The sequence below is a fragment of the Rousettus aegyptiacus genome, unplaced genomic scaffold (genome assembly GCF_014176215.1).
Source record: "Rousettus aegyptiacus isolate mRouAeg1 unplaced genomic scaffold, mRouAeg1.p scaffold_m13_p_4, whole genome shotgun sequence".
Lineage (NCBI taxonomy): Eukaryota > Metazoa > Chordata > Mammalia > Chiroptera > Pteropodidae > Rousettus > Rousettus aegyptiacus.
Window position 1 is genome coordinate 95907765 of NW_023416307.1, and position 25056 is coordinate 95932820.

Sequence of the window (25056 nt, forward strand, 5' to 3'; positions counted from 1 at the left end):
CAAAAGTTAGGATTAACTATACTGAATTATTTGTTAGATTTCATGATTATTAAAATTAAAAGACTGTAATCATTTGTGTGATCTGAGTGAGCTGTTCAAATATTGCTTGCTCATAAGCTATGTTACCTGATTTCTGAGATATTTTTTGCTAAAATGGTTGAAGTATCTTGAAAAAACACATATTCTATGATTTAGCCTTATGGACCTTGTACCCTTAACCTGAAAAGCGGTATGCTTTTTTAATCTACAGTATAAGTGTGTATGTGTGTGTAAGTGCACACACACATTTTACTTTATTTCTTCTCAGCATTATGTGATATTCAGAGGAATTCAGTCATAGTCATTTTTGAGGTAAAAGTTTTAAGAAATTAAGATTCTATAATTTCACATAAATATTTGTTATCTTATGATAATTGAATTTTGAGTTACATACTTTGAATAAATTCATGCAAGGAGGCAAGATATAGGCAGCTAGTATTTCTGAGCTCTTATTATAAGACGTAAACATCAAAACGTGTTAATAACATCAATTAGAACTCACCAAATGTTTGAGATTTCACTTTTGAAAACATGAACATTCTCCATAATGAGTTATTACAACGTCATCATTGTCTCTCCTTACAGATTCTTGCTATTCAATTCAGCTCTTGGGAGAAACTAAACCAACACACACACACACACACACACACACACACACACACACACACGTGCGCGCACTTATTTATTTATTTATTTATTTATTTATTTATATTTCTTTTTTTTAAGGTGAAACAACCCTTGGTTGACCTCACAGATTGTAAGGACCTTGTCAGCTTACAATCCCTTATTATTATTATTTTTAATGTCTACAGCACCTGGTCTTTCTCGGTGGTCTCTCATCCAAGTACTACCAAGCCTGACCCTGCTTAGCTTCCAAGATCAGATGGGATCGGGCTTGTTCAGGGTAGCATGGCCATAGATGCAAAATTAGCTATATATAAAAAAAACTTTCTGCATCATTTAATGATGCAAATTTGAGGTGAAAAAGATAAATATGGTGCATAAACATGGTATGAAATGCAGACTTCCCTAGCAGTCCCTCCCCCGCCAGAGATAATCTCCACAAAGAGTTACCAATTTTCTGTCTTTGCATATTATAATGAGTTTGTTCATTTTTAAAGTTCATATAAACAGAATCATATATTGTTTACTATTCTTTTAATATTTTTCATCATTATATATGTGATGTTTTTGTTGTTGCAAAAGCAGTAGTTCTTCACTGCAGTGTAGAATTCCAATGTATAGATGTATCAAAATTTATGTAGGTGTTCAACTGAGGATAGTTCGTTGTTTCCAGTTTTTTACTATTGTGAATAACACCACTATAAACTTATTTTAATAGAAATAAGCATTCATCTGTTTGCTATATAATCAGTAGTAGAAGTGTTGGGTCATAGGTATAAGTATGTTTAGCTTTAGTAGATACCGTCAGATTTCCAACATGGTCATACCTATTTACATTCCCATCAGCAATGTATGAAGTTTCCAGTTGCTCCTTATTTTTGTCTAGCTTTTAATCGAGTCTTGTTTATTAATTTATCAATCTTCTCTGGTTAGTGCTTACTGGAATACTATTTAAGAAATCTATGTCTATCCATGAATATATTCTCCTATATTTTATTCTAGATGCTGTATTGTTCTACCTTTCACATATAGGTCTAGAATCAATTCCAACATAATTTTCATGTATATAGAGACAAGATTTATTTTGTCCATATTCAGTTTATTCAGCGCCATATATGAAAGACAATTCGTTTATCATTACACTGCCATAACAATTTTTCATTAGTTTACTGTATATTGGTAAGTCTTTTTCTCAGATATATTTTGTTACATTGGTTAACTTGTCTGCCCTTGCATAAATAGAGCATTATCTTAATCGAAGTAGCTTAAAACAGTCTCAATGCCTGGTACTTCAAAATTTTTCTTTGGATGTTTTGCATTTCTTTATGTTTTGGAATCAACTTGCCAACTTCCACACACAAAAAAAATGCTGAACTTTTGATTAAGATTGCATAGAGTGTGAGCAGAGATGACTTCTTAACAAAAATTAGTTTTCCACTCAATTAATATGATTTTATTACAAATTGAAAAATAGTGTTTTAATTTCCAATTATTATTGCTTTATAAACATATAATGAATTTTATATATTTACCAGTGATCTTACTAAACTCCATTATTTCTTTTGTAGTTTGTAAGTTTTCACACAAATGAGTATTATATTTGCAAATAATGACAATTTTCTCCTTAGTTTCAAGACTATATTTTTCAGGTTGCTTTCAGTCAAGATGACGGAATAAGTAAACACTATGCATGCCTCCTCCCATAACCACATTAAATTATAAGTTGCAACTAAATTATAAAACAATCAACATGCAAAACAACCTGAAAACTAGCTGGACAGAACTCCTGTAACTGGAGATATAAAGAGGAAACCACATTGAGAATGGTAAGAGTAGAGACATGAAATGGGCAGATCCCACACCTACATGTGTTGGTTGAGCATCAGGAAGGATATCTTGATTGCAGAGAAGCAAGAGGCCTCAGTCCCACACCAGGGCTCCCCAGCCCAGGGTTCCAGTGCTGGCAAGAGGAGTTACCACAAAATCTGGCTGTGAAAATCACTAGAGATTCCAACCATCCAGATGAGACAGAAGGAAGCTGTAAATCCAGATGTCTACTTAAAGGGCCTGCACATAGACTCACTACTTTGCAGGCACTTACCCTGGGCTACAGCAAAAGAACAGCAGCTCAGGAGGTGCCAGAGATATACAGGGAAAGACTGAGTTGTATGGCTTTAAGGTGAAGGCTAGAGGGAGAACTGTCATTGTCCCTTTGTTGAGCCATTTTCCTGTGCAGCCTGCAGGTGAGTGCCATCTTGCCTTTGCTGAACCTTTCCCCTACTTGGCCAAAACTGAATTTGGATTGGCCTGGTGAGATATGTTCACTCCACCCCATGGCAGCTTGAAATCCCATTCCACCCAACTCAAAAATTGCCCAGTGGCAATTTCTAGTAGTTACTGGACAACCAGGCCCACTCCACTCTCCAAATAGGAAATTTTTTCCACAAGAATCAATAGGCTTCAGATTACATACCTCAGAAGACAATTTCAGTGACAGGCAACCAGCCCCGAGCTGCAGTATTTCTTAAACAAATCTTGGGGATCTGTGAGCCCAAGGTGGGCAATAGGTAGCCTCAATGAGAGTTGAGTCTTCTGCAAATGGCCACAGGTTTAGCACTGGCAACAAATCTGAATCTGCATCAACCTGAGAAATACCACTTGCCCCATGCTAGTGACTCCCTGAGACTCCAGTTCATCCAACTCTGGTATCCCTGGGGCTCATTCAGCTGCTGAGCCTGAAGGGCACTCAGCAGGCAACCTCAGGCCTAGAAGTGCCCTAGGCCTTTTGCTAAGCTGTCCAAAACCCAATATTAGTGGCAATCGACTTCTGTTCACCCTGTGACCTCTCCCACATACCTCCAGGTCCAGCTTAAGCAGCAACCAAATACAAATAGCTTTGAAGCTCCTAGAAAGTAGCCTTGGGCTGATCAGAGGCCTGGGCTGACTTTGTCTTCATGGGACCCCCCTCACAAGGGGCTCTGGAACCAACACACCCAGAGGCTGATGTTAGACCTCTATAGAGCATTCATTACCTGATTAGCCCCACAAATGGCACACCCAAAGAGTGGTCTCAACGGGCATATGAACTCACTGGAATGCATCGCTTTATTTGGGGCCAACCCCCACGCAGCAGTTCATACACTGTGGGCATAGCCAATCTTCACAAGCAGTCGGCTTGAGAGTCAGTCTCACCCACTGACATGCCAACAACAAACAAAGCTCAACTATAACAGGAGGGCACACACAACAACACAAGTGTAACTCCTAGAGCACTCAACCCAAGTGATCAGGGAAACTACCACTGGGCCCCACAGGACACTTACTCTATGAGGTCACTCAGATAAACTGGGAGACATAACAGATATATCTAAAGTACGGCATAGAGAATGTAGGCAATAATATAGTAATAATTATATATAATGCCAGGGGATACTTAAACTAATTGGAGAGATTGTTTCATAAATTTTATAAATGTCTAGTCACTATGCTATACAGCTGACACTAATATAAAATAAAATTGTATGTCAACTCTAACTGAAAAATAAAACTTAAAAAGACTATATTTTTCTTTTATTTTCTTTTTATTATAATAGCTAAGAATTTCAATGCAATATTGAGTAGAAATCCAATAGTGGACATCCTCATTTTTTTTCCTATTGCAGGAGAAAGCTGTTCGGTTTTTTCCCATTATGTTGGATAATAACTGTAGGTTGCCATTTTTTATATAACCTTTATTGCATTAAGAAAGATCCCTCTATTCCTGGTTTCCTGAATGTTTTTATACTAAATGTTTTTAAATTTTATCAAATGATTTGTTTACATAAATGAAGTTAAACATGATTTTCTTCTTTATTTGATATGGGTGTTTAAATATATTGATTAATGTCCCAATGTTTAACCAATCTTGCATTCCTGGAATTTACCTCATTGTATTATCTTGTTTAGGATTTTTGCATCTCTGTTCATGAAGAAATTTTGCTTTAGTTTTCTTTTTTTGCAGAGTTATTATATGATTTTGGAATCAGTGTCATTGTGGTTTCATAACACAAGTTGAAAATTGCCCCCTTCTTTCTTTATTTTCTGAGATAGTTTGTGCAAGATTGATATAAGGCAAATTAATTCATCCTTAAATATTTATAGGAAATCACCAGCGAATCTATTTAGGCACAGAGAATCCCCATTCTAATCAGGCAACCCCATCCAGATTAGATTGGCAAGGAAGCAAGCACACACCAGGTTACCCAACCTGGAATCCATATTCCTTCAGGCCAGATGATGCACCAGTTACCACATGCAACTGCCCTAAACTACGACTTGCCTGTCAAAACTGTTCCAAACCACTCTTTCGAAACTGAGAGAGATAGCTATTCAATCTAACTCATAGGAACAAACACAGAAAGTCAAACAAAATGGGGAGACAGAAGAAAATGCCCCAAAAGAAGGAAAAATGAAAAACTCCAGAGAAAAATTCCAATGAAATGAAGATAAGTAATTTGCTTGATAAAGTGATCTCTGGGATAAGATTAAGAACACTAACATTCACATTATAGGGAATACAGAAGGAGAAGGGAGAAAGAAAGGGGCATAAAGAATATTTTAAAATATAATATCTAAAATTTTCCTAATCTGGAGAAAGAAATAGATATCCAGGTCCAGCAAACACAGAGAGTTCCAAACAAGATGAACCCAAAGAGACCCACACCAAGCCATATCCTAATTAAAATAGCAATGGTTAAGGATAAAAAGATAATTTTTTTATTTTTTATTTTTATTAAGTTATTGGGGTAACATTGGTTAATGCAATTATATAATTTTCAAGTGTACATTATAATTTGACATCAATATATTCTATTGTGTGATCACCACTCAAAAGTCCAGTGTCCTTCAGCTCCCATATATGTGATTCCCTTTACCTACTTCACCCTTCCCCTATGTCCCTATATTTGACCTCCTTTACTCCATCTACCTCTCCCCTCCTCCTCCACCCCCTACCCACTGGTAACCACTACTCCATTGTCCATGTCTCTGAGTCTCTGTTTGTCCTGTTCATTTGTTGCTTTTAGGTTTATATCCCACATGTGTGATATCATGTGATTTTCAGTCTGGCTTATTTCGCTTAGCATAATTATCTTGAGGTCCCTCCAGGTTGTCACAAGTGGTAGTATTGCATCTCTTTTTATGGGTGAGTAATATTCCATTGTATATATGTACCTCAGCTTCTTTAGCCAATAATCTATCATAGGACACTTCGGTTGCTTCCATGTCTTGGCCACTGTGAATAATGCTGCTTTGAAAATCGGTGTGCAAATATCTTTTTGGATATGGGTTTTTAAGTCTTTGGGGTAAATTCCCAGTAGAGGGATTGCTGGATCATATGATAGATCTATTCTTAGTTTTTTGGGGAACCTCCATACTGGTTTCCATAGTGGCTGTACCAATTTGCAGTCCCATCAGCAGTGTATGAGGGTTCCTTTTTCTCCACATCCTCTCCAACATTTGTTATTATTTGTCCTGTTGATTATAGCTATTCTAACAGGTATGAGATGGTTTCTCGTTGTGGTTTTGATTTGCATTTCCCTAATAGCTAGTGATGTTGACATCTTTTTATATGTTTGTAGGCCATTTGTATGTCCTCTAAGGAGAAGTGTCTGTTTAGGTCCTCTGCCCATTTTTTGATTGGATTGTTTGGGTTTTTTTTTGTTGTTGTTATTGAGTCATATGAGTTCTTTGTGTATTTGGAATATTAGGCCCTTATCAGAGGCTTTGCTTGCAAATATATTTTCCCATTGAGATGGTTGTCTCTTAACCTTATTGATGATTTCTTTTGCTGAGCAGAAGCTTTTTAGTTTGTTATAGTCCCATTCACTTATTTTTGCTTATACTTCGCTAGCCTTCGAGGTCAAATTCATAAAATTCTCTTTAAGTCCAAGGTCCTTGAGTTTCATTCCTATGTTTTCTTCTATGCATTTTATTGTTTCAGGTCTTATATTCAGGTCCTTACTCCATTTTGGTTAATTTTGGTGTGTGGTGATAAGGTCAGTCTTAAAGGCAGCAAAATGAAAAAACAAATCATATACCAGGGAAACCCCATAAGTCTCTCAGCTTATTTCTTAGAAGGAACTTTACAGGCCAGAAGGGAGTGGCAAGAAATATTTCAAGTGCTAAAAGAAAGGAATCTATATCCTGAATACTTTATCCAGCAAGGTTATCTCTTAGAATTGAAGGAGAAATAAGGAGTTTCCCACAAGCAAAAACTAATGGAGTTCACCACCACTAAACTAGACTTACAGAAAATATTAACAGGTCTCTTTTATGCAGAAAAGAAAAGGTCACAACCAGAAATAAGAAAATACAACAAAGGAGAAAAAAATCTCACTGGTACAGGAAATGTATAATAATCACAGTGAATCAACCATTTAAGAAGTTAATAAGAAGGTTAAAAGACAATAGTAACAAAATATAACTTCAATAAACAATCAGGAAATTTACAGAACAAAAAGGTATAAAACATGACATCAAAAACATAAAGAATAAAAACGTAATACTTTCGAATGTGTCAAGAGAACAGTAAAGAAAAATAAAACAACGGAAAACAACAAAATGACAATAAGCACACACCTATCAATAATTATCTTAAACTCAAATGGATTAAATGCTCTAATCAAAAGACATAAGGTGGCAGAATGGTTTTAAAAAATGGCCCATTAATATGCTGCTTATAGGACACTCACTTCAGATCAAAAGATGTATACAGAATGAAAATGAATGGATAAAGAAGTTCCATGCAACTAGAAATAAAAAAGAAAGCTGGAGTAGCAATATTCATATCAGACAAAATAGATTTTGAAACAAAGAATGTAAAAATATACAAAAAAAGACAATACATAATATTAAAAGGGTCAATCCAAGAAAAGACTATAACAATTATAAATATCTATGCACCCAAAATAGGAGCACTGAAGTATATAAAACAAATGTTAATGGACATAAAGGCAGAAATTAACACTAACACTATAATAGTTTGGGGACTTTAATACCCCATTTACTTCAGTGGATAGATTATCCAGACAGAAAATTACTAAGGAAATAATGGCCTTAAATGCCACATTAGACCAGTTTGACTTGATAGACATTTATAGAGCGTTTCATCCAAAAATTTCAGGTTACATAGTTTTCTCATGTGCACGTGGAATACTTTCCAAGATAGATCCCACACTAGGCCACAAAACAATCCTCAAAAGATTCGAAAAGATTGAAATTATATCAAGCATATTTTCTGACCACAATGGCATGAAACTACAGGAAAACTGGAAAAAATACAAATATGTGAAGATTAAACAATATTCTTCTAAACAACAGATGGAACAAAGAGGAAATCAAACTGGAAATCGAAAACTACCTTGTAAAAATTAAAATGAAAACACAACCCTATAAAATCTATGGAATGCAGCAAAAGCAGTTTTAAGGGGAACATTTATAGCTATTACAAGCCTACCTCAAGAAGCAGGAAAAATCCCAAATAAATAAATAAATTTACACCTAAAGAAACTAGAAAAAGAGGAACAAACAAAACTCAAAATAAACAAAAGAAAAGAAATCATAAAGATCAGAGCAGAAACAAATAAAATAGAAAAGAGAAAAACAATAGAAAAAATTAATAAAACCAAGAGTTGTTTCTTTGAGAAGATAGATAAAATTGACAAGCCTCTAGCAAGATTCATCAGGCAGAAAAAAGAGAGAACATAAATAAATGAAATTATAAATGAAAAAGAAGAAATTATAACAGACACCACAAAAATACAAAAAAAAAATTAAAGAATACTATGAACAATTATATGACAACAAATTCGAGAATCTAAAAGAAGTAAATTAAGTTTTAGAAACATACAACCTTCTAAGACTAAACCAAAAAGAAACAAAAGAATTGATGCAGCTCAAAAATATGTTCTTTGAAAAGATTGAAAAAACTGATAGCACTTTAGCAATACTGATGATGGACAAGTAAAGGAAAAACATTATGGTTTTTATTTGCATTTCTCTAATGACTAGTGATGATGAGCATCATAATATGTTATTTTATTTTTAGTGTCTATAATGATGTAGTGATGTTGCTTTTTTTATTCCTCAAATGGGTAATTTGTGTTTTTCTTTACTTGTCCATCATCAGCATTGCTAAAGTATTATCAGTTTTTTCAATCTTTTCAAAGAACACAGTTTTAGCTTCATCAATTTTCTTATATATTTGCTTCTTCTTTTATTATTTTTTGCATTCTCTTATTTCTTTGGGTTTAATTTATTGTTTTTATAGCTTCTTAAAATAAAAGTATAAATCATTTATAAATTATTTTCAACCTTTCTTATATTCTAATATATGCATCAAGGCTCTAATTTGTCTCCATACCACTGTTTTGGATGCATCCTTCTGAGATTAATATGTTGATTTTCATTATTTTATAATTACTATTTAGTCTAAAATATTTCTTCTTTGACCCATGGGTTATTTATCAGAAGTTTATTATTTAATCCAAATGTTTAGGAATTCTCTATTTTTCTATTGTTGATTTCTAGCTTATTTTCACTTTTTGTCATAGAATATATTCTATATTATTTAAATCCTTAGAAATTTGTTGAGATAAAGTAAATATCAAATAAAAAGAAGTTTTGAAAATATATTGAAATTCATCGTCATGCCCTTCTACTTCAGGAATGGCAAGTAAAGAGGAATCTTCCCATTTTTGTTCTTTACCTCTTTCATATACATTTAAATAAAAACATATTGCTTAGAAAAATAATCATAACAAAAATCACATGCACTCTGTGTGTACAACTGTATATTACCATTTTACAGTAGGTCCTATAAGCTATAGTGTTCTTATCACTTAGACCAAAAGAAATTGTTAAAAAGATGAATGCAGATTATCCTCTTTCAGCGATGTAACAAACACATCTGACCTTTAGAAAGTGAGTGAAAATTCTTACTATATGATCTATCTCTGTGGCAGATTCTGTCTGACCTTCCCAGAGTCAAACACTGTTAGCACCTTGGGATACAGACTCCTTATTTGTGCTTTGAAATTTCATTTTATTTATAGCTATACTTTCTGATATACATTAACTCACAGAATGTGTCCTCAGGCTATTGGAAGTTCTGTCTTGCCAATTTTATCAACAAATATTCAACTTTTAGAATAAGAATAAAGGCATTATTTTTAATGTTTTTTTCTGTTTTCACATCTATACAAGCAATGGTACAGGCTATAACAATACCATTCAATACTGTAACTGACAATGTAGTATACCACTTTGGAAAGTTGTTTGGCTATTGATTAATTGTTCAATGCATATCTACTTTTTGACCCTACAATTCTAATCCAAGAGAATTGAAAACACGTGTCCACAAAAAACCTTGTACAAGACTATTGCATCATAACAGCCCAAATCAGCCTAGAAGAATGAATAACAAACTATTCATACAAAGGATACTACTCACAATAAAAAGGAAGAAAACATTGATACATCCAACAACATAGGGGACAATCAAAACATTGTGCTGAGTGGAAAAAGCCAGAAACAAAGAAAATTGTTAGACTCAGTGTATATACAGTTCTAGAATAAGTAAAACTAACTAATGATAATAGAAAGCAGATTTGTGTATGTCTCTAGCTTCAAGGGTGGTAGAAACTGACCAGGAAAGGGCATAAAGAAACTTTTGATTGAAGGAGATGTTCTGTCTTGAGTGAATGTGTATGCATTTGTCAAAACTAATTGAACCATTCACTTAATATTTGAGCATTTTACTCTATGTTAATAATAGTTTGACTTTTTAAAATTAAAAAAAGTATTTAGAGGACATTTCCATCATAAAAAAATTAATAGTTATTTTGGGATATTTGGTTTGACTAATATTTTTAAGGTACCATTTTCCTAAAAACTTAGTAACAAAATTGAACTTAAAAAAAACCTGAAAATTAGTGAAAAAAAAAATCAACATAGCTCTGATAATATTTCAAGACAGTTAAATTTTCATGGATCATATTTTGAAGTCTGTAAAATTCAACATATTTGGACTACTTTGGATGTTTGTTCAAAGTTTTTAAATACAGAACCTGTATTGAAAGAAAAGCATTAAATCACCTAGATGCTGACATCTGGCGGAGCATTTCCGTCTTTGTTTCACCAGTTACACAACAGTTTAACTATTTACCACTATCACTTAAGATAAAGCTTGAGTTCTAGAGAAAGACAGACAGACATACCATCTAATTATCTGTTGAATAAGATACCAAATCACTCATATTTTTTTCGCTAAATAACATAAAAGAGCATCTAAAATAGTGCCTGGCACCTCATATAAAGTTAGTAAATTTCATTCTTGCACATTGAGCACCCTTAATACATGTATTTTCTTCCTCCTCCTTTCTGACTTTTTTTGTAATCTATGCCAATGACAAGTTAGAGGCAGAGGGAGGTGAGGAGTAAAAGAAAGGCTTATGTATAAGGTTTTTAAAGACTGTCTTTTCTAGTTGTCTTTAAATCTAATACCTATGTATTTTAGTATTAAAAATAACATGAAAATCATGAAAAATATATTTCTGTTGTATATATCAATTCTAAATAATTTTTAAGCTTATAAATTTAATCCTAGAAGATTTTTAGTTAGATAATGTTTGAGTCTTTCCCATACATATGGGAGAAATGCAGATTTAACTTCTCGACTAGAGAAAGAACAAGTAAAGACTTTCTGGGCAGCTGTGGACACCACCTTTGGGGAAACTTGGCTGCTCCAACCCATTGAATCTAATACAACATATGTACTTTCTCATTTCTCCAGAGCAAATGGGAGAATCAAGTCCTTGCATGTATGCCCACAACAATTTTCTTCTTTTTTCAATGTTCTTTCCAGCTGCTGGATCAGAAGAAAATTAATCAATTCTGTATGTTTTCTAAACTTACCTCCATTTAAGTTTTTTTACTGATGTTGCCTCATAATGAGAGCCAGATTAGACATTTTTAAAAAGAATTTGACAAAAGAGATTCTATATTTTCATCATCCTATTATGTCACACATGATTTTGAATTTTTCCACTATCAGAGTTGTTAATTTTGATCACTTAAGGGGGCTCCTGTCAGTTAAAATTTTTTTTTTTACTATATGGTTGTTTTTCTATTTTTTATAATTAATAAATATTTTGTGAAGGAATACTTGAGATTTATTAGTTGACATATAAAGGAAAGCCTCTCTGTTATTATTATTTATATTATTATCTCATGGATTCTTATTTCATTCCATCGATTATAATCCATTATAACCAAACTTGCTCTAAAATTGTCCCAGATTTGGTCAATGGGAATTTCTTGAAGCTGCCTTCTGTGTCATTTTAACATGTGTCATTCTAACCTTATTATTCTTTGAAACTTCCTTAGTTTCTGACACAAAATAATGTTACAGGCTCATCATGCGTTCCCTCTCCAGTTCTGGAAGAATCCACTAATTTCTTCCAGAAGTTTCCATTCTTTTAATAAACGATATTCCATAAAAACCAACATCTGGGTGATAGTTATGCTCACTATTATTGCTGGGGTCCTGTTATTCTCCAAAAGAGATAGGAAACACGTATTGTTTATATACTTATTTTTATAACCATATTTATTTCCACACTGAAAACCATCAATTTTTATTGATACCATTCAAAATCCCAAATCACAAGTTTTATATAAGGTTCTCCCTTTCCATATTCGTAACTCCTATCTCTGACAATGACAAATCTGGCTCTCAACTATACTTAATTTATTTTTGGTTCAACTCCCATATATACAACAAATGTCCCAATGTTAACAGTGCCCTTCATCCCGAGTGCTTTTCTTCCCTCTTGGACTCTGACACCTCACACTGAGCCCCTGCAACCACCATTACCCTCCTATGCTAATACTTTTGCCCCACTGCTCCTACTCCAACATCCTGTACCAGGCCGAGGCCACCAGCACCCACAGGGCACCCTCCTTATATTGCTCGGATTCCAACACTCCACTCTGATAAGAAGATACCTTCATTTAAAAACTGAAAACAAGTGATTCCAAAGCATTATATTAGTTCAAGTCTTCCAAGAAGCAGATGCCAAGACTGAATTAACGCGTAAGGATTTTACTGAAGGAAATGTCTTTGTTAAAGAAAATAGGGAGGTAGCCAGACAAGCCTGGGAGAGAGAGCCCTCAGAGTACAAATAAGCCTGACTCCAACTGGAAAGAAAACAAAGAGAAAAGTTGGATGGAAGTGTCTAAGGAAAGGTTGGCAAATCCATTAGGGTGTCTTCAAGCCACAGAAGACTATCAGAGGAGTCCTTTGACTACCAGAAATCTTTCTGTTTTATTAGTCATTCCTGCCATGTCATAGGGTATGCTCGTCATAGGGTACAAAGAGCCTGTAGGAAGTATGGGATGAACACAAAGGAAAAGATGGGTTTTATACCCCAGCAAGAGGGGCCTCTCAGAAATTTGACCCTTGTAGTTAGAGGCATTCTCATGGCTGCCCAATACTAAGATCAGTGAGAACCACAATAAAACAAACTCTTTCTTATAAATTGAGTATACCAATCAGAAGACACTACCAAACAAATGAGCCTTTGTTTTTAATTCTCAACTGAAAGACACAAAGATAACACCACATTAAGTAAAACTTTTTAATATAAAGAAGATTTTTGGAAGTGTGCCTTTTAGGAGCTTTCTGAAGAAGAGTTGTTATTTCATAAGTAGTTATTAGTTATCAAATCACTGGACTATGTGTCTAGTATTGTGAGATAATGCTGAAAAAGGTGAAGGAACAGGTTTTTCTAAAAGAATGAACACTTTTCGGCAAATATATTCCTTATTTGTGGCCAATAGCATTTGATTTTTCATTTAGTATGTTTGTACTTTTTAAAAAATGTTTCATCAAACTTTCTCAAATAAACAAATACAAAGAATAAACAGATTGTTCACATTTTGGAAAATGCAAAATAAAGGGGGGTGTCATAGCAATAGAGAACTATTTTCTATTGCACGGTTTTATTCAGCAGTTGTAGACATAACTTCAGGCCTTAGAGCTACAATTCAGTGTTTCATACTCTCCTGGATATTACCTTTATGTTTAATCCTCACATATTAACATCAATTTGAGTGGAAGCCATATTTAAATTTCATAAACCCAGCTTAAATTTTGGCATAATTTTTAAAAGCCCTGTGGTCCTTAAATACACAAAAATATTATGTAGGAAATATAGCAAAAAAAGCATAGATATAGATATAAAACTAGATGCCTAGAGCAAACAGATAAAGTCATAAAAAATTAAACATTTGTAATGTTTTTTTCTGATGAAAGTTTTAAAATCTAATTTTCACATAAATCCCTGAGATTTAAGATACATCTAAAGACATGGAGAAAATGGACCCAAGAAAAGAACTTCAAAAGACAAAACGCAAGACCAAAACACTGTTAGTATAACAAAGAAGTAAAACTATTTTTTTAAGTGTTTATAGTTTATAGTCATTCAACATTTTACACATTCTTGTGGAATGCCTAGTATGTGGTAGACATTGCCTTTACATGTGCAAAATGCTGTTCAAAATGGAACTTCTAGTCACATTTATTTATCGAGCACTTGAAATGTTCAAACTGAGAGTTTACTTTAAGTGAAAAATACACACCAGATTTCAGAGACCTAGAATAAAAAAATAAATAAAAGTAAAAATCTCAATAATTTTACATTAATTATATGTTAAAACAATAATATCTTAGATACATTGGGTTAAATAAAATATATTATTAATAATAATTTAACCTACTTCTTCATGCTTTACTAGATATTTTTACATTACATAAGCAAATCCTATTATAGTTATATTGGAAAAAATATGATAAGTAGTATTGTGGCAGATATTCATATTTGCCAAATATGTCTCTCTTTCCAGCCTTTTTGGTGTCTGGTAGAAGACATTCCCTCACTCCCTTTGACATTAAGTGTGGCCAAGAAGCTTCCCTTGACCAAAGAATTGTAAGGAGAAGAAGCAAGTGTCACTCTCCAGAAGAGGTTTTAAGAGTTTCACTTCTTTGCTATTGTTATTACAGAAACAGATGTTGTAAAGAGAATTCCATCTTTTTGGCTGCCCACTGATTAAAATTAGCTTCGCTCTGCCCTCACTGAAGGCATGTAGTTTGAGTCAGCTTTAATATTTTAAGCCACTTAAGTTTGGAATTACAGCATAATCTGCAGTCCAATGTTTTCCAAACTTCAATGTGATCAGAATCACCTAGAGGCTTTGTTTAAACATGGATTGTATTTCTAACAAGTTGTCAGGTGACAGTGATGCTGGTAGTCCAGGGACCACACTTTGGGAACCACTAGTTTAGCTAATCCTGACAGGTAGGTACTATGAATGGGATGTGGAGGGGGAAAGGTGTTAAAAAATGTATGGTTCAGTAATAGTTTAAAGAACTCCTACATAATTGCTGATAATGACTTTAATATTATTCTTTATCTAAATATAATAATGAGATGAGCATCAGCACATTTATGTTATGAGAAATTAAGACTATGGATTAGATGAATTTTAAAAAAATTATTACAAGTGTACTTTTGTTTAACACTATTCTGTCTCGGATACTGTCTACATCAATACAATAACATTTTCTACTTATCGCTTTCCTTTGCCAACCTGTTATTGAAAATAACCAGCCACATAAAAGTAAAAGTAACTTTTAAAAACTGATTTGACTTCCTGTACCCAGATCTTAATTTCTAATACCATTCTCTAATTTCTCCTTAAATAAATTGCTGATTGTAGGACTGCAGCAAGATGAACCTGCAACATCTCAAAGTGCCAGAAAGTAAGGAAGTATACAAAAGACAAAACAATGGTGGCAAGATGTCAAAAGAATACAGGAGCCATTTGAAAGAGCTCCAAATGCCCAAAGTTAGGACAATTGAAGCAACCAGCAAAACATAGTATTTTATTATAACTCAAAGTATAGAATAAATATCCATGAATTTACAGTGAGAAATAATTAAAAGAGTAAATGAAAAAAAAATTAATCATTCAATCGATCAGCAATACAAGACAACTCTCCCCTACATAAGAATTCCAAATAAATTATTTAGATATTCCCCCTCAAGGAAGTGTGCTTAACTCCTCACCCTTTTATTGTGGGTTATGCTTAGTGATTTGGAATGGAGAGTTGTGCAAACAGGCCACTTTACAGTGGAGAAGCCTGGCAAATACTACCTTCACAAAGTGATCAAGGGTCACAGCACATTGATAATGTGTACCCTTGATAAATAAATAATGCTGAGAATGGCATTTCACCTATGTGGTCTTCCTCCCAAAAAAGACATAACCCACTGAACCTGAGAAAAACATCAGACAAACCCAAATTGAGGTACATTCTACAGAACACCTGATCACCACCCTGCAAAACTGTCAAGGTCATGAAAAAGCAAGGAAAGTCCGAGAAGCTGCCACAGCCTAGAGGAGCCTAAGGAGATATGAGGACAAAATGTAAGCCGATGTTATGGATGGGATCTGGGAACAGAAAAAGAACATTAGAGAAAAACTAATAAAGTACAAATACAGTGTGGATTTAGTGATAATAATATAATAACATATCAATACTGGTTCTTTAGTTGTGACCAAACTGCAATAGTAATATAAGATATTAACAAAAGGGGGAACAGTGTGGTGTATATGAAGACTATGAGTCCTATCTTTTCAGTAAATTTAAAACTCTTCTAAAATAAGAATTTTATTTAAATATGAAAAAAGATTGTAGCCACTTATAATTGTCCTTATCTTTTAGTTGTGAGATAGTTGAGCTAAGATTTAGGTCTTCCACATCCTGAAAAACTGCCTAGAAATTTTTCTTGACCAGCTACCTCAGAAGGCAACTGTGTCCACCACGGAAGCCTTCTTTCATGGAGACAAGATGTGAAACTTTACTCTGGTGAAATTTTCTGGTGTTCACAATGACACTGGTAGTTGTTTAGGTTAGGCTTGAAAATTCGCTGAAATATTGAATTGTTAGAAATTAAAACAAAAGTAGTAAAGCTTGAAAAAATAAAAGTGTTTATTCTCTCACCCTTTCAGTTGAGCTGACCCCTTCAGCTTTGAGTGGTCCTGAATTTAATCAAATCTGAATAAGAAATTTATTGATTTCTACCTAGAGGAATAAACATATGTCCATGCCTCTGGGAATAAGTCAAAAGATGGGATAATTCCATTCAAAGTTGTTATTAACTGATTTGTATGTATTTATATAGTGCGGAGGTCAGAAATAGAAATTATTTTATGTTATGAGGTTAGAATTGTATGCATATCTTTTAATCCCTAGTTGTTTTCATATAACTAAGTTCTAAATTCAAATTTCAGTATCAGATGTTAAAATTATATTCTCACCAATTTTCCTTTATTTTTCCCTTTGTCACCTTTCTCTCTCTCTACCTCCCTCTCTTGCTTCCTCCCACTCTCCTTTACTTCCCCCTACCCTACCCTTCGTCTCTCCCTCTTGCCCTTCCTCACTCTTTTTCTTTTTTATTGAATTTTGTTTCTTTTTCCATATTTCTGTATGTCCTGGGGAGAAACCTGAAAATCGGAGGTTTCCAGGGAAGTCTGGATGCCTGTTGCTGGGTGGGATAAGATGAGATATGAAAACATAGCCCTACATCCCAATGTAATGCAGGGCCAGCCCAAAAACAGGATTACATCCACTGTGTGTATTCACATGGCTGCAGAGTCATTGAAATGACCCATAAGCCCTATTGCTGCACATATTCATTAGAACCATTTATTAACGGGCCAAGGATGAACAAGGAAATGGGAAAATTACTGTGCAAATTGCTTTAATCTATCTAGCCTTCTTTTCTTTTGCCTTCTCTGATTAGTCCTGGAATTTTTTCTCTTTACTTATTCTCTTTCTATAAAATCTATATCCCTTACTTTGTGATTAAATCTACATTTACTTTCCTTTTAATTATCATGCACACACATGTACACACACATACACAAAGATGCACCAATGTTTCCCTCTTTGTGAAGAGTTTCTTTACTCTGCTAAATTATTCACTCTGGTCTGTAATTTCTTGAAAAATACAGGTTTATGTAGAGTTATAAATCTCATAAGATGAACAAACATATGTCTTATCTAAGGTGATCATTCAGTGTTTGACTAGAGTTTTGCAGAAATTATATCATATTATTTACTTCTAGATAAAAATTGTTAAATTAAAAACAGTCAAATAAAGCTCTCTATGCATATGCCACCAATATCTATTTAGAAAATTGCATGAGGTTCAAATTATCATTTCATCTTAAATTTCAGAATGGGAAGTCAGAGGTTTTTGTTCGTTTGTTTGTTTTTTAAGTAAATAAGAAAAAAGAAAAACATACCTACTGACCATTACCAAAATCTACTTTTTCTGATTAGGTAGAAATAGTTTAAACCCAAAACACTCTTTCTGGTTGTAAATAAGCAGAATAAATCCCCCAAAGATATTACTCAGACCTAAACTATGGCTAAAAATTGCATGTCAGCAGTTTCTGCATTTAACTTTACATATATCTGCCTTTTAGCCCTAAATAATTTGTGAGGGGTGCAATTATTTATTTTTCCAAATCTATTATATTTATGCTATTGGATTAGGGGTAATGGGAGATACAGAGAATTGAAAGATGCAATTTCTACCCTCCAGGAGATTATAATCTATTTATTATATTATTATAATATAAAAAGAACAAAAATATGTGATCATAAATGTTAAGCAACATAGGTAGATCAAAAAAGTAAATCATGTGTAATGTTCCTCATTGACACCCTTGCCCACTCCCATCCACCCATACCTACCCAGAAGCACCACATTAAACAAAAGATATGGCTTTGTTTATATTTTTAATATTTAAAATATTTTTATATTTATATATTCATCCCCTTTACTCTGAAATACCATAGGCATCACTTCTTCTAGTCTCTGATCCCCTCCACTTTTAACTTAGTTATGGTGATGAGGAGTAAGACCTCTGGAGTGTGCCTTGCTCTGTCTCTTAGGAAGCTTTCCAACATTGAACAAGTTGTTTACTCACTCCACAGCTCAGTTTCCTCATAAGACAAATGATGTTCATAATAAACCTTACAGCATTGTTGTGAAGGTTAAATAAGATAATAACAGTATTTAGATAGTGTTTGACATATAGCAAACATTTAATAAATGTTGGTTATTATTATTACTAACCCAGTGGTTTGTTGATTCTTTCAGTTGCTTCCTTGAACTCAGGAACTAAACCACAGAGACAAGATGCACCATGTTTCTGTAGCCAGATGGGCCGTAGAGCAGCAACTGGCAGAACCATATCACTATGCTCTGGTACATGGACATAGAGAGGTTCAGAAGAGAGAGAAATTGCAATTCCAATCTAGAAGAGTCAGGTAAGGCTTCACAGCAACACAAAATTCATTGCTTTTTCACACAAACACGTAATTATGTTTAAATTCTATTTATAATGCTTGCTTTGAAAATTCAGAATAAACTTGCTTTCAATATAAATTGAAATGACAGTGTACTGTATTGGTCCATGATCCCATTAATGAAAATAATTCCTATACATGACCAAATTTTATATCTTAAAATTTGGCTCAAATTTAATTTTGTCTTGTTCATTATAATTTCACTTTAAACATAAAATGTGACTAACTCTTTGCTCTGAGAGCCTTATGGTGGCATTTAAAGGCAACTTCAAATTCTAACCCAAGGAAATATGTCACAGCAGATGAGAAATTTGAACTATAAGAATTCTTGTCTCTATAAGCAGAACCGTGTTTAGCAGACCATGCATAAAAATATAAAAGAACATCACCAAATTTGTAAGGAGAACACAGCCTTCACCAAAGGGACAGCAATGGTTTAACTTTGAGTGACAAGGATAATTTATATCAATTTACAAATTTATTACTAGTATGACAAAGATGAAGTCACTTGGTATTCAACGTGAGGATATTATTAAATAACCGTCATCTTGTAGTATATTTAAATTAGTTAATTTGTTTCAATTCATTAATTTTTAAATTAATCAGTTCTATATGTTCTTTTGGGAAAAAAAAAAACTGGAAGGGTTTTCCTACAGCTCAACATTGCCCTCCTATGGACTAAAAGCCATAATATGGCATTTTAGATATTTTTTAAAAATAGGAAAATTATACTCGAATGGCACAGGTTTTAAAATAAGCAGTCAGCCCTCAGAATTCTGGATAACAGCACACATGACTACCCACAGCATCCCTAATATGACTATATCACATTCGAACTCCTCTTTCCATGGATGAGTTCTTCCCTCAAGAAAGTTCCCAACTTTAGATTACCCTGTGGTCTTGTAGGTGGGCAATCATAGAAAATGAAGTAACATCATGAGGAAGCAGTTATTTCACTGAGTCTGGCCAATAGTTACAGGGTCATTCTAAGGTGATTTTGCTTACTGGGTATCAGGTATTATCTAAGTTAAAATTTCACAAAACCTGGTAGATGTCTAGGAGGAATGGTAAGCTGAAAAATAAGAGAAAGTTTCCATTAATTACAAGAAGTATACAAGCCCTTGTTGGTTTTACACTCTGCCAGAAAGAAAGAAGCCTAGTTCTGCTAGAAATTCACCAGGACCTCTGGCCTAAGTTTATAGAAGTGAAAATCGTACAGTTGGGCAGGACAGAAAAACCTGTGACTTATAGAATGAAATCACACTGGATAAATCAAAAAGAAAATGAGAGGGGATTGAGAAACAAATTTTTTTAAACAAAATTTTAAACAATATTGGAGTAATATTGAATTAATATCAATTAATTTAATTAAAGTCAATTTATTGATTGATATTAATTTTTAAATATAATATTAAGAAAATATTTTCTGTATGTACAGCTGATGGTGAAAAGAGTAAGTGGCCTAAGAGCAGTCACTTTCATACAAAATGCATGAATCATTGTAAAATAATTACAAGTAAATCTAGGATAAGTTGTTTTAACCTCTATAAGCCTCAGGTTTATCATCTATAAAATAGTATAATCATTCCTGTTTTGAGAGTATAGATGAGAAATAACCTGGGAAAAATCTCTTACATAGCACATATATTGGTACAGAGTGACAACTTTATAAAGGATGACTGGCTGATTAATTAACAGTAGCCATAATTACCTTAGATTTTATAGGCTGTCATGCCCTTCCTTTTACATATAATTTAATTGTATTTTATTAAATATAGTATCTTATTGCAGTCACTGCTCAGTAGTATGGCTTCCTGAGAGTTTTCAGAGCAGAAAACAGAGAGTTTGTCTAACTTGGGACATTTTAAGGAAGTTATTGAGAGTAAGCAGCAAATTCATATTCTTAAGACAAAGTCACAAGAGCATAAACTTTTACTGAGGCTTTATTATAAAAACCCAGATCCATAACTGAACATGATTTTAATCACCTTCCACTTTAGTCCTTTCTAATCATCATAAATATCTGTAATAGAAAAAAGTGGCAGGAGTCATTTGCAAGAGAAGATGGAGAAATAAGTTCAAGACCTTCATCTCCAGGTCAAAGTGTTTGTCCTCAGGAGGTTTTTTTTTTTTTTTTTTTTCCTGGAAATTGTATCTTTTCTTGTGGGTTCTTGGTGTGCCAGGATATGGAGCTCCAGCCACTCACTCTACAAAGCGTTTTTTTTTTTTTGGACTTAACAGGCTCTAATAATCTTGGTTCCAAAGATACTATTTATGTTATATGTAGCTGTTCAACATCCAGCATGTTTAGGTAAGTCAAACAATAGCTATAAGCAAAGATGAGGAAGGGAAATATTTCAATTATTTAATTATGCTCCAATCACAGAAAGAAGCCAAGCAAATCTGAGGTGTAAGAGAATCAGGATGTTATTTGCAGTCACTACCATGGATAAATTCAAAATACTAGTGAGTAATACAAAACAACTAAAAGGACACTATTTAAGAAAACAGAAAGAGAATGGTAAGCCAAACTCTGAAGTGGTTTGAAATATAAGAGTTAATTTTTAAGTAATGTTAAGGAACTATTCTAAGTCTTTCATGGAAATTGACACATTTAATCACTGTAGCAAGCCTATGATATATGATGTATTACTATACACATTTTATAAGTTTGGAAACTGAGGTCAACAAAGCATAAGTTCCTTACTTGAGATTGCACATTTAGTAAGTGAGTGTACTCATATTAAAACCAAATATTAAGCCAATATTCAAAACAAAGTTATCCGATTACAGAGCCTGAGATCTTAGTGCCATGACATTGCTTTTCTAAATTATTAAAATTATTCATGCATATTTTTCTCTTAAAATACACCACAAATCAGATATCTTTGTACCAGTTAGGAGACCTAGTAAGATTTATTAAACATGTCTCACTCTATAAGGTAAAGCTATGAATTGGAATTGTATCCTATTAAGAAGTGAGGCAATGAAAAATCATGTCTTCTACTGCTTAGGAGAGAGAGGCTTGTGAAAGTCAGTTTTCTTTTGATGGATAAGTCTTTGCGAAAGCAATATGGAAGGCCTGGTCCTGAGTCATAGACGAGGGTTACTGTAGATGCTTTTACATTGTCCCTGATTAGATGCTGCCCAGAGAGCCAAATCTACTCTGCTCTCTCTCTGAGATGCAAAAAGTTAACACTCTATCCCTGAGCCATGCAAGGGGGAACCACAATCAGGAACTGCAGAAATCAATACTTGTCCTAAGGGGAAGGATGCTTTTACCCTAAAATAACCTATGTTACAATAAAGACAATAAGATCACAGTCGATGACATTTTCTTCTTTGTTTATAACACCCAAATGAATAGGTCTCTTTTTCTTCAAGTAAGTGCCTGAAGTAAAAGAAATTAATTTAGTTCATCCATTCTTTTGGGAATGGAATAATTTACATAAGCTGCTGGAAAACTCATCAAGCTAATCTGGAAGGTGTTCCGGAGCAGTCTCTTAAACTTAGTCTTCCTAATAAAATGCTGGAGGACTTGAGCAGAGTAGGGTATATTAGGGGTCAGATTAGTTAATTTCAGAACTGACTTACCACAGTACAAAGTTAAAGTCAGTTATAGCATAAAATAAGAATCATGTTTATTCAAAAGAAAATGAATATGTATTAGGAAACAGTCACGAATTCTTAGATCTGGGTTTTATGATGGAACTCCAAATCCTACCAGAAAATTAACCATTTTTAATGTAAATTTGTTATTAAAAACAATTATTGACATCAGAACAATAATGAGGCTTTGCCAAATGTAATCAAGAATTTTATTTGGGGGGGGAGGGGAAGAAAACACATTGCCAAGGATGAAAACAAGGCAGTAAATTAGAAATAATAGTAAAACTCAGGTCCTGCTATCGTTGAAGAAGACACATCTATTTCAAAGATCAGCAAAGTACTGAATAATAAAGGGGAGAGAGAAATGATCAGAGCCAGATATCACAAGGTAAGTGCTGCATAATAATAAAGAAAAACACTGAAAGTAGTCATTTATTCAGAAGGGTAAATGGACAATTTCTACAATGCTTCAATGTATCACTATTCAGAAAGAAGAAGAGCAGGTCAGAGATTTGAGCCTCAGATACATTTACAAAAAAATTGTTACAAGATTTATGGTCCTAAACACTAATTCTGCCTCCAGAAATAAACTATGCACCATGGCAACACAGATTCCTTCATGATGTATATTTGAAAAAAGTTAGCAGAAAACTTCCCACCTTCAATAATACATTATATAACTTTAATTTCAATTAGATATATAATGTTGCAGAGTGCATTGTCAGGTAAAAATAAAATTAAATTAAAATAAGTTAAATATTACTGGGGCCCTTAATTTAACATGAAACATGGAAAACTATTTGGAAACAGGCTCCAGGTGACTACCCTGTCTCTTTGTTTCCTTGTTCTCTGCCCATCACTTAGGGAGATGACAAAGCAGAATGGAGAAGCGGGCAGGCAGACAGAGCTTAGGAAAGAGAAGAGGCTTGGAGAAAAGAAAGGCATTACGTAGAATAAGAGGAAGGAAAATGTAGAAAAGGAAGGAGAGAAGTGCATGTTGGGATGAAAACTGAGAGAGGAGGCAAGTAGAGGAGTGGATAGGAAATGGAGAGTAGGGGAAAAGCCTATTGATTTCATTTTTATTTCACTAAAGAATTAGGAGATCATGTTATGAGTTGTTCTCTGAGCTTGAATGGGTTAAAATTTTAAGCTATGAAACTGTGAGTTTTAAAGTTGCATACTGTGAGTTTAAAAAAATCAGTTTTAGAGGAAAGCAGGAGGCTTTTTTTTTTTTAAGTACATCATCTGATAATGAGGATATGATGAGTAAAAAGAAAATCAGTGCCTTCAAAGGAAGATGTGGAAAGATACGTGGTATAGAAAGTCGGCCACCTACAAGGAAAATCTGGAGGAGAAAAAATTTCTGGTTATGTCAGTTAAGTCTGGTCTTGTACTAAGGTTTTCCAGTTTATTTGCCAGGCTGCTGAAATGGCAATATAAGTAAGATGTAATTACTGGTTTGCCCACTGAGAATTACAGACTTTTTGAGATGACAGGAAAGCATCAGAGAGATCACAAGCCTAAAATCTCTTAAGTCACAAACCAAAGCACTACTGAGGTCAGAGACATAAATGTATGAAGGGGGCCCAGTGGGTACTGTTGCAAGCAGGAAAGTGTACCCCTGATGTAAAAGAGGCAGGAAGCACCCATTATTTCCAGCTGGTTTTGCCATATAAGACCCCAGGTTCTGCATTGCCAGATCTTCTAATTTCTCATGAGAAACTAGAAACACAGATTTATATAGATAAAGTAACCTAGTTTTATTTTTATTACTTATTTATTTTTAGTAGACTTTATATTTTTAGACCAGTTTCAGGTTCACGGTAAAATTGAACAGAAGGCACATAAATTCGAATTTATGTATGTAGATTCAAATAATGTCTGTCTGACTCCAAAGATCATGTTATTTCCAATGTGTCAAATAGCTTCTCATTTCTAACTCAACAATTTTTCAAATTAATAAACTTTATATTTCACAGCATTTTAGATTCATTGCAAAACGAAGCAGAACTAAAAGAAAAGTACAGAGTTTCCATATACTCTCTGCTCCTACACATTCATAACCTCCCCTACTCTCAACATTGACCACCAGAGTGGTACATTGTTACAACTGATAAACCTACATTAGCACATCATTATCCCCCAGAGTCTATAGTTTACATTAAGGTTCATTCTTGGTGTGGTACTCTATGGATTTGAACAAATGTATAATGACATATCTTTATAGACAGAGTATTTTCACTTCCCTAAAAATCCTCTGTGCTCTGCCTTTCATCCCTCCCTCCTTCTACCCAAACCCG

At 33.8% G+C, this 25056-nt stretch overlaps 1 pseudogene; it reads right to left on the reverse strand.

The window, feature by feature from the left end:
- Positions 1–842: 842 nt before the first annotated feature.
- Positions 843–960, reverse strand: LOC118602733 (annotated as a pseudogene).
- Positions 961–25056: the final 24096 nt, after the last annotated feature.